The 6,889-nt window shown below is 38.4% G+C and overlaps 1 long non-coding RNA gene across 1 annotated transcript; it reads left to right on the top strand.

The window, feature by feature from the left end:
- The first annotated feature begins 246 nt into the window (after nucleotides 1-246).
- Nucleotides 247-6,656, top strand: LOC144984061 (uncharacterized). Its single transcript, XR_013647688.1, has 2 exons — nucleotides 247-1,974; nucleotides 2,063-6,656. It is a non-coding gene; the product is annotated as an uncharacterized LOC144984061 (long non-coding RNA).
- Nucleotides 6,657-6,889: the final 233 nt, after the last annotated feature.

Raw genomic sequence — 6,889 nt, 5'->3', positions numbered from 1 at the left:
GATTATGAGGCATAGTTTAAACTGCAGCTATCAGCTACGCGGAGGAACACGGGAATAGACCAGCAGCAGTTCGGTTAAATTAGATCTTCACAGATTCGGACTTCCTGCTTCAATAACTCTTCTGATAAACGTTCAAATGTGTCAGCAAGTATCTCACTCATTTTGTATTAACACAGAGAGAGAACTACAAAAGCATTTTTAAAGAAAAAAGTTCGTTTTTATTGCCTTTTAATCAGAAATGTTCGTTTCAAGCTGTGAATGCAGACAGAGCAGCGAGCCGGCTGCCAAGGGACCGTCAAAAAAGTGCAACCTCTGTGAAACAGCATTCTGTCAAAATCAGTGAACTTTTAAAAAGCGAATAAATGTCTATATTTATATGAACTGGTAATGAAGACTCGTCAGCATAGTCATGCTACATTATTATTTATTATACTAAATTTTGTTAGAAAGTCAACCTCCATTTTATTGCTTATAGTTTTTAAAATTTAATAGAGATATGAATCATAACATAAATACTCAATAGCTCTGAAGATACTAAAGCTTCTGTCACCAAACCTCCTGTATTGACTAATCATGACCTTATTGTCCTACTGCAACAAAGATTATGTCATAATTCACGTTGTTTATTGTTAGGAATTTTTCATATTTAAATATTGACCAGATATGGTCAAAAATGCTCAATGGCTTTGAAGATGCTGTAGTTACTGACACAAAAATTCCTGTACTGACTAATCATGACCTTATTTTATTTTATTATATTATATTTTCCTACTAAAATAAAGATTATGCAAAAAAAAAAAATTCTGGCATCTTCAGAGCTATTGAGGATTTTTGACCAAATCTGATCCATTTGTAAATATGAAAAATTCCTATAAATAAACAAAGTGAACTATTGACATTCTTTATTTTAGTATGACAATAAGGTCATGTCAAGTTACTGATAACTTTAGTCATGATTCATATCTATTAAAATTTGAAAAAGTATATGCAACAAGATAAAATGAAGATGGACTTTCCTACAAAATATGTATTGTAACAAGAATATGCTTTATGATCATTTTATGATTTTTTTGTAAGATTATTGATTTTTACCCAGTGGTGTTTCACAGTTCACAGAGGTTGCACTTTGTTGATGGTCCCTTGACAGCCGGCTGCTGCATGTCTGCATTCACCGTTTGAAGCGAACAATTCTGATTAAAAAAAACGATCTTTTTTCTTCAGAAATGCATTTGTGGTTCACTCTCTGTGTTAATACGAAAGGATTGAGATACTTGCTGACACATTTGAACGTTGATCAGAAGAGTTATTGAAGCAGGAAGTCTGAATCTGTGGAGATTTTATCGAACCTCAGCTGCCAGAGAATTTAAAATAATGAATCCATGGTTCACAAGTGAGGACGCTGGAAAACCAACTCCGAAAAGACAAGAAGACGCAGCAGCAGCAGCTGAGTTTCCGCGGATAAGGAAAGGCCTGTGTAGGAAGATCGACTCGAGGCTCAGCGCTGCAACTTCCAGCAGATGACCGTGAAAAGCTGTCCTCCTCCCCCCTTACCGGGACGCAGCGCCAGCGAGTTACGCCACACTTCTGGACTGCAGGACTTAAAATTGGCCTGAGGTGTCTGCTTTCACTGTTCTTTGGATCCGCATAGCAAAGAGAGGGACTCGGATGATGAGGAAAGGGAAGCTGGCGTGTTTGATAGAAATGTAGTCCAGCTGTTCCAGATGCAGAAGATGAGGACTTTGATGGATTTTAAATGCTGATTGATGACTGAAAAAATAAATCACAACCAACTCAGTTTTGCGCTCGCTGCCTTTTTAAAACACACACCAGCGTGCACGTTTCACCGGTATGTGTGTTAACGTTAAATACAGAAAAAAAACTCAACTGAAACGGCTCCGTTTAATCCAGTGCTGTTGCAAGGAGAGGAGGGGTTATGAGAAATAATATGGCTTTAATTGTGTGTGTGTCTGGCAGGTCAGTGTGTGTTGTGGCTCTTTGACTATCACAGTTAGAAATGTCGGCTCTTTGTGTCAAACTTGTTTGTCCCCCCCCCCCCTGTTAGAGGCAATCATAGAAAAAAAAACGCGGATGTAACGTGGATTAAAACATTAACCAACGACCCAAAACTAAGGTAAGAAAGTGCAGCAGGTTTTTTTGTGCTGTAAGTTTTTCTCATGTGAAATTCACTGCATTTGTTACCGTTTTAATGCTTTTACTCCACGTTACAGCCGCTGTTCATTTTCTATTAAAGCCCCAAAATGAAAGTCCCGCCCCGCAGCTTGACATGCAAATTTCAGCCAATCAGATCAACCAGAAAGGTTCCTGCCCCCAAGTGACAAAAACGCCCCCTTAACACTGAGCGTAAATCCAAGTGAGGGCGCAAAGGAGAACTGACCGAGCAGGATCACTGCTCAGTTAGGATTTCAGCCGTTCAGTTGTAAAATACGGGGTCGCTTGGTTAGAATTGCGCCATCACAGTTTTAAGGTTCACTCACTCAGTTTCTAAATACGCGCGCTTAGTTGTCTTTACGCCCTTTCAATTTTTGGCATTTATGTAATTCGATACAGTGGACTCATAAATTATCGTCGTGCGCATTGTGTCTGAATTGCTTTTAAAACTCAGGGCACTATAGTTTTATAGTAGTTAGGGGTTAAGGTGGGAATTCAGACACTCTAAAACACTTTGGGCCTTTAAGGAAGGTAGACAAGTGCCAGGTAAGTATTGTATTTATTTAACAATTTTTTATTTACAGACCAACATGCAAGGATTCCAACCACCTCTAAACCACTTTTATAGTCAACAGCTGTGTCCCAATTCCCACCCTATTCCCTAAAAAACTTTATAGTGGGGGACTATTGAGTGCCCCGGAGTTTAGAAGCATTTTGGACACCATGTTTACTACTTTTCTTTTTTAAACGCCGAATATGACATCATCGATTTCACAAAGTTAAAATCCAATTGATATGAGCATTTTCTGACGATCATTTATGAATTCATTGAGTTCTGAAGATGAAAACATTAAAAAAATACATTTAAATACATTTTCTTTGCAAAACTTGTTCAGACGCAAAGCATTGTGGTCTTTATTCGCTGATCTAGTCAGCATCAATGCACACTGGTTTTTGCAGAGACTAATGGGAAATTTCTAGGGCACTCGATTTTGGAATTGTAGATTCGGACAGCACAACAAAATGGCGAACGCACGATATAATGCACTATATAGGGCATTATTTATTGCACTATATAGTGTGTAGTGAAGGAATTCGGGTACAACCAGTGATTATCTGATGGCCAGGCCCCCAAAGGGAGGGACCAAATGTACGACTGGAGGCCTTTTGCAAACTTTTTCCACGTCTAAATCCATTCTTTGTTACTGATCATTGGGGACCTAGGTGTTTCAGTAGATTCTCCTTACTTTTCAAAGATTTTCTCTGCACTGCTTGGAAGCCTAAAGCTCTGAAACATACTCTCTTGCTGCCCCCTGCTGCAGGTTTCATGGAAAAACAACAAATGGAAACTGCAGTTCTTCTCTTTTCATCTTTTTTTGTTTGTTGCTGTGAATTTCTGAGAAAGAGTTTTATCTTTACAGCTCAGAGAAACGAACAGCCTTGGAATTGTGTAACAGAAATCCTTACACACAAAGTAAAACAATCACTCACTTCCTCAAGAGAGGGCTTTAGAGGGCAGGAAGAACTAGAATGAACAAGCAGAGGAAATCAATGCCGGAATTGCTGTGGAGAGTAGTTAACAGTTTAAGTATAGGACCCCCCACCCCCCATTTAGACACTAGACAGTTCAAACTTCTGCTAATTCCACCTTCATCTATGATTTAAGGGGGCCTTTAAGGGAGGTGAAGGTCCAACAGTTGGCGTGGAAAGATGGATGTGGAGACGACGGCAGCTTTCAGAAAGACATTTCATCTGTCCACGATCCATCAAAAGTCGTTCAATAGGATTGAAGGCCGTTTGACAAACCGTAAGGGATCCTTTTTTTACAGTTTGTCCTCCAGATTAAAAGAAACCCCAAAGGTTTCTCTGCCATGTTGAAAATCCAGTTAAAGGTGATTTATTTCTGAATCCTTTAATGCCAAGATAAACATCAATACCTGCTTATTACCAGAAAAACTTGTTGCAATGGTTTGAGTATTTTATTCAAAAAGTTTACTGTAATTTTGTATATAATCCTAAAGTTTTTTCTACTGTAGAGAAACATGTATTACTTTTTAATCTTTAACGTGGAAGAAATTACACGCCTTGAACAAATTTTATGAAACTAATTACACTTTAGGCCATAAATAAATTGAAAAGAATCAACTGAAACATCCAATGTTCATGCTTGACTGAATCCATTTTCTCCTGTACTTTCGTTTGTCTCATAGCTGACTTTGAAATTGCCTGTTGTTCTGTTCTGTTTTTTCTCATAGACAAGAATTAAATGGAATATAATCAAATTGTTTAATTGTAAATCACGTATGTTCTAGACCAGGGGTCGGCAACCCAAAATCTTGAAAGAGCCAAATTGGACGAAAAAAACAAACAAAAAAATATGTCTGGAGCCGCAAAATATTAAAAGCCCTATTTAGGCCTTATAATGAAGGCAACACATGCAATATGTACCTATATTAGCTATATTAGCCTATTATCAAAATGACTAAGTTGTTACAAATACATAATGAGCATTATTAACGATTAAATGTTTATTTGCCCTGCAGTGCATTCTGCGGAGAACAACGCGTCACATGACTGCTCTGTTGTGCAAGTTTAACTTCATTATAATATCAATGAATTATGTTTCATGGTTTTGATAAAATTAAAGAAATCCGATTTTTCATGTAATTTTTATTTTGAGGATTCGAACAAAAAAACAATAAAATGGAACGTGCGTGCCCCATGACAGTCAGCTTGCGCTCGAATGACAGAACATCTTCAAGCATTTGCAGCGCCTGCAGACTTTCATTCAGCTGTTTAGGGGGTTTTCACAGTCATATCCACCAAAAAGTGCAGCTTTTCGAGCCACAGTATCTTCCAGTTGCGGCTAGTTCAGGTCTTTCAGGAATTTTTCACGTGTTCTAAACAGACGACAAAGTGACGCAAAACGTCACCCCTGGACAGCCATCGAACTGTGTTGTGTAGCAGGAGATCAATGCACGGAACTGACTTTGGTTGGATTTACATCAGCCACCTGCCTAGCGGTCCGCTAAAAGTAAAAAAAAAATAAAGATAAAAAAGCCCTGCTGGTAGAAACGTGTGTCGCAGGCTATGACGCAAATGTTTGTTGACAGAAATGTTGAAATTGTAGTGGCGGTCATGTGCATTTTAGGTCTGTTAGCAGCAGGCGATTGTGGGATGTGGGATGATGATCTTATTAGGGCTCAGCATGAGCGTTTCTGTTTGCCCAGGTTTCTTTTCATGTGGCAGTTTTGTTGTTCCACCTTAGTTTATTCTTCCTGTTATGTTGGTTCTTTATGTTGCACCATGAGTGTTGGAGGGGGAGAGGTTGATGACTCCTGTGCACTGTTCAATGTGGTGTGTGTTCTAAATAAAAGGGCATAAATGGCCTTGATAGGCCGGAAAGAGGCTGCGCTCTCAGCTTCTCTATTTGCCTCCACTTCTGTGAGACTTTTCGGAGTCGTGTGCTACATGGGACATGGACAGTTCTCTAGCGCAGCCAGTTGATTGACAGCTCCCCCGTTCTAGACTATTGAAAAAACAAAGTAACAACACATGATGATAAAGAGTGTTTTTTTAAACTGTGTTTATGGATTGTCAAAATGAAATTCCTCAAAGGACACTTAAAATTGTTTACATAAAAAAACGAAAAGACAAATTAGTATTTGTTGTGGTGAAGAGAGAGCTGATCCAAAAAGCAAAGCTCTTAATTTACCGGTAAATCTTCGTTCCACTACTCACCTACGGTCATTAACTCTGGGGGTATGACCGAATTCCCACCCTAACCCTTATATAGTGCATTATATAGGACATTCGCCATTTTGTAATGCTGTCCGAATCTACAATTCCCAAATCAAGGGCCCTAGAAATTTCTCAGAAGTCTGTGCGAAAATGCAGTGTGCATTGATGCTTACTACATTTGTGACTATAGACCGCAATGCATTGCGTCGGATCGTTTTTTTTTTACCTAAAAAATTTATTTAAATGTTTTTTTTTTGGGGTAAACCATCAATGTTTTTATCTTCAGAATACAGTGGACTCATAAATAATCGTCACAAAACGCTCATTTTAATTAGATTTTACCTTCGTGAATTTGATGACATCACACACGGCGTTAAAAAAAAAGTAGTGAGCGTGGTGCCTGAATTGCTTTTAAAATTCGCGGCACTACATAATCCTGCTCTATATAGTTTTTTAGTAGTTAGGGGTTAGGGTGGGAATTCGGGGACAACCAAGGTCATGACTGGAAGAACGAGGTCCTGAATACAAGTGGCCAAAATCAGCCTCCTCCACAGGGTTGCCTGGGCGATCTCTTATGTTCACACCAAATTCAGTTCGCGTGCCAGTTTCGATCCTAAGTCAATGCATTGAGGGGTCCTGTGGCGCGTTTTGATCAAAGAATTAATAAAACATTTTCATGATTGAATGAAAACATGGACATGTAACATTATGCAAGGCCTCGAATTTAGGTAAAAATAATAATAAAATAATTAAATTAATGCAAAGTCAATATGCATTTTATCTTAAAAAAAACAATAAAAAAAAACTTCCAACATCAACAACTTGAACTATATGATTTGTAAGTTTTCTGGAGAAAACAAAACTGTGGGCAGAATAAGTGAGTTCACTTGACAATGCCAACAAAACAACAAACACACACCTAAAGACATGCATCATTACATGTGAAGCAACCATCAAAGTCTACAAACTGTCTTCATGG

The sequence above is a fragment of the Oryzias latipes genome, chromosome 15 (genome assembly GCF_053564925.1).
Source record: "Oryzias latipes strain Hd-rR chromosome 15, Olatipes_Hd-rR_3.1".
Taxonomy (NCBI): Eukaryota; Metazoa; Chordata; class Actinopteri; order Beloniformes; family Adrianichthyidae; genus Oryzias; species Oryzias latipes.
The sequence above is the reverse complement of the archived record's forward strand: the minus strand, read 5'-3'. Positions and strand labels throughout refer to the sequence as shown.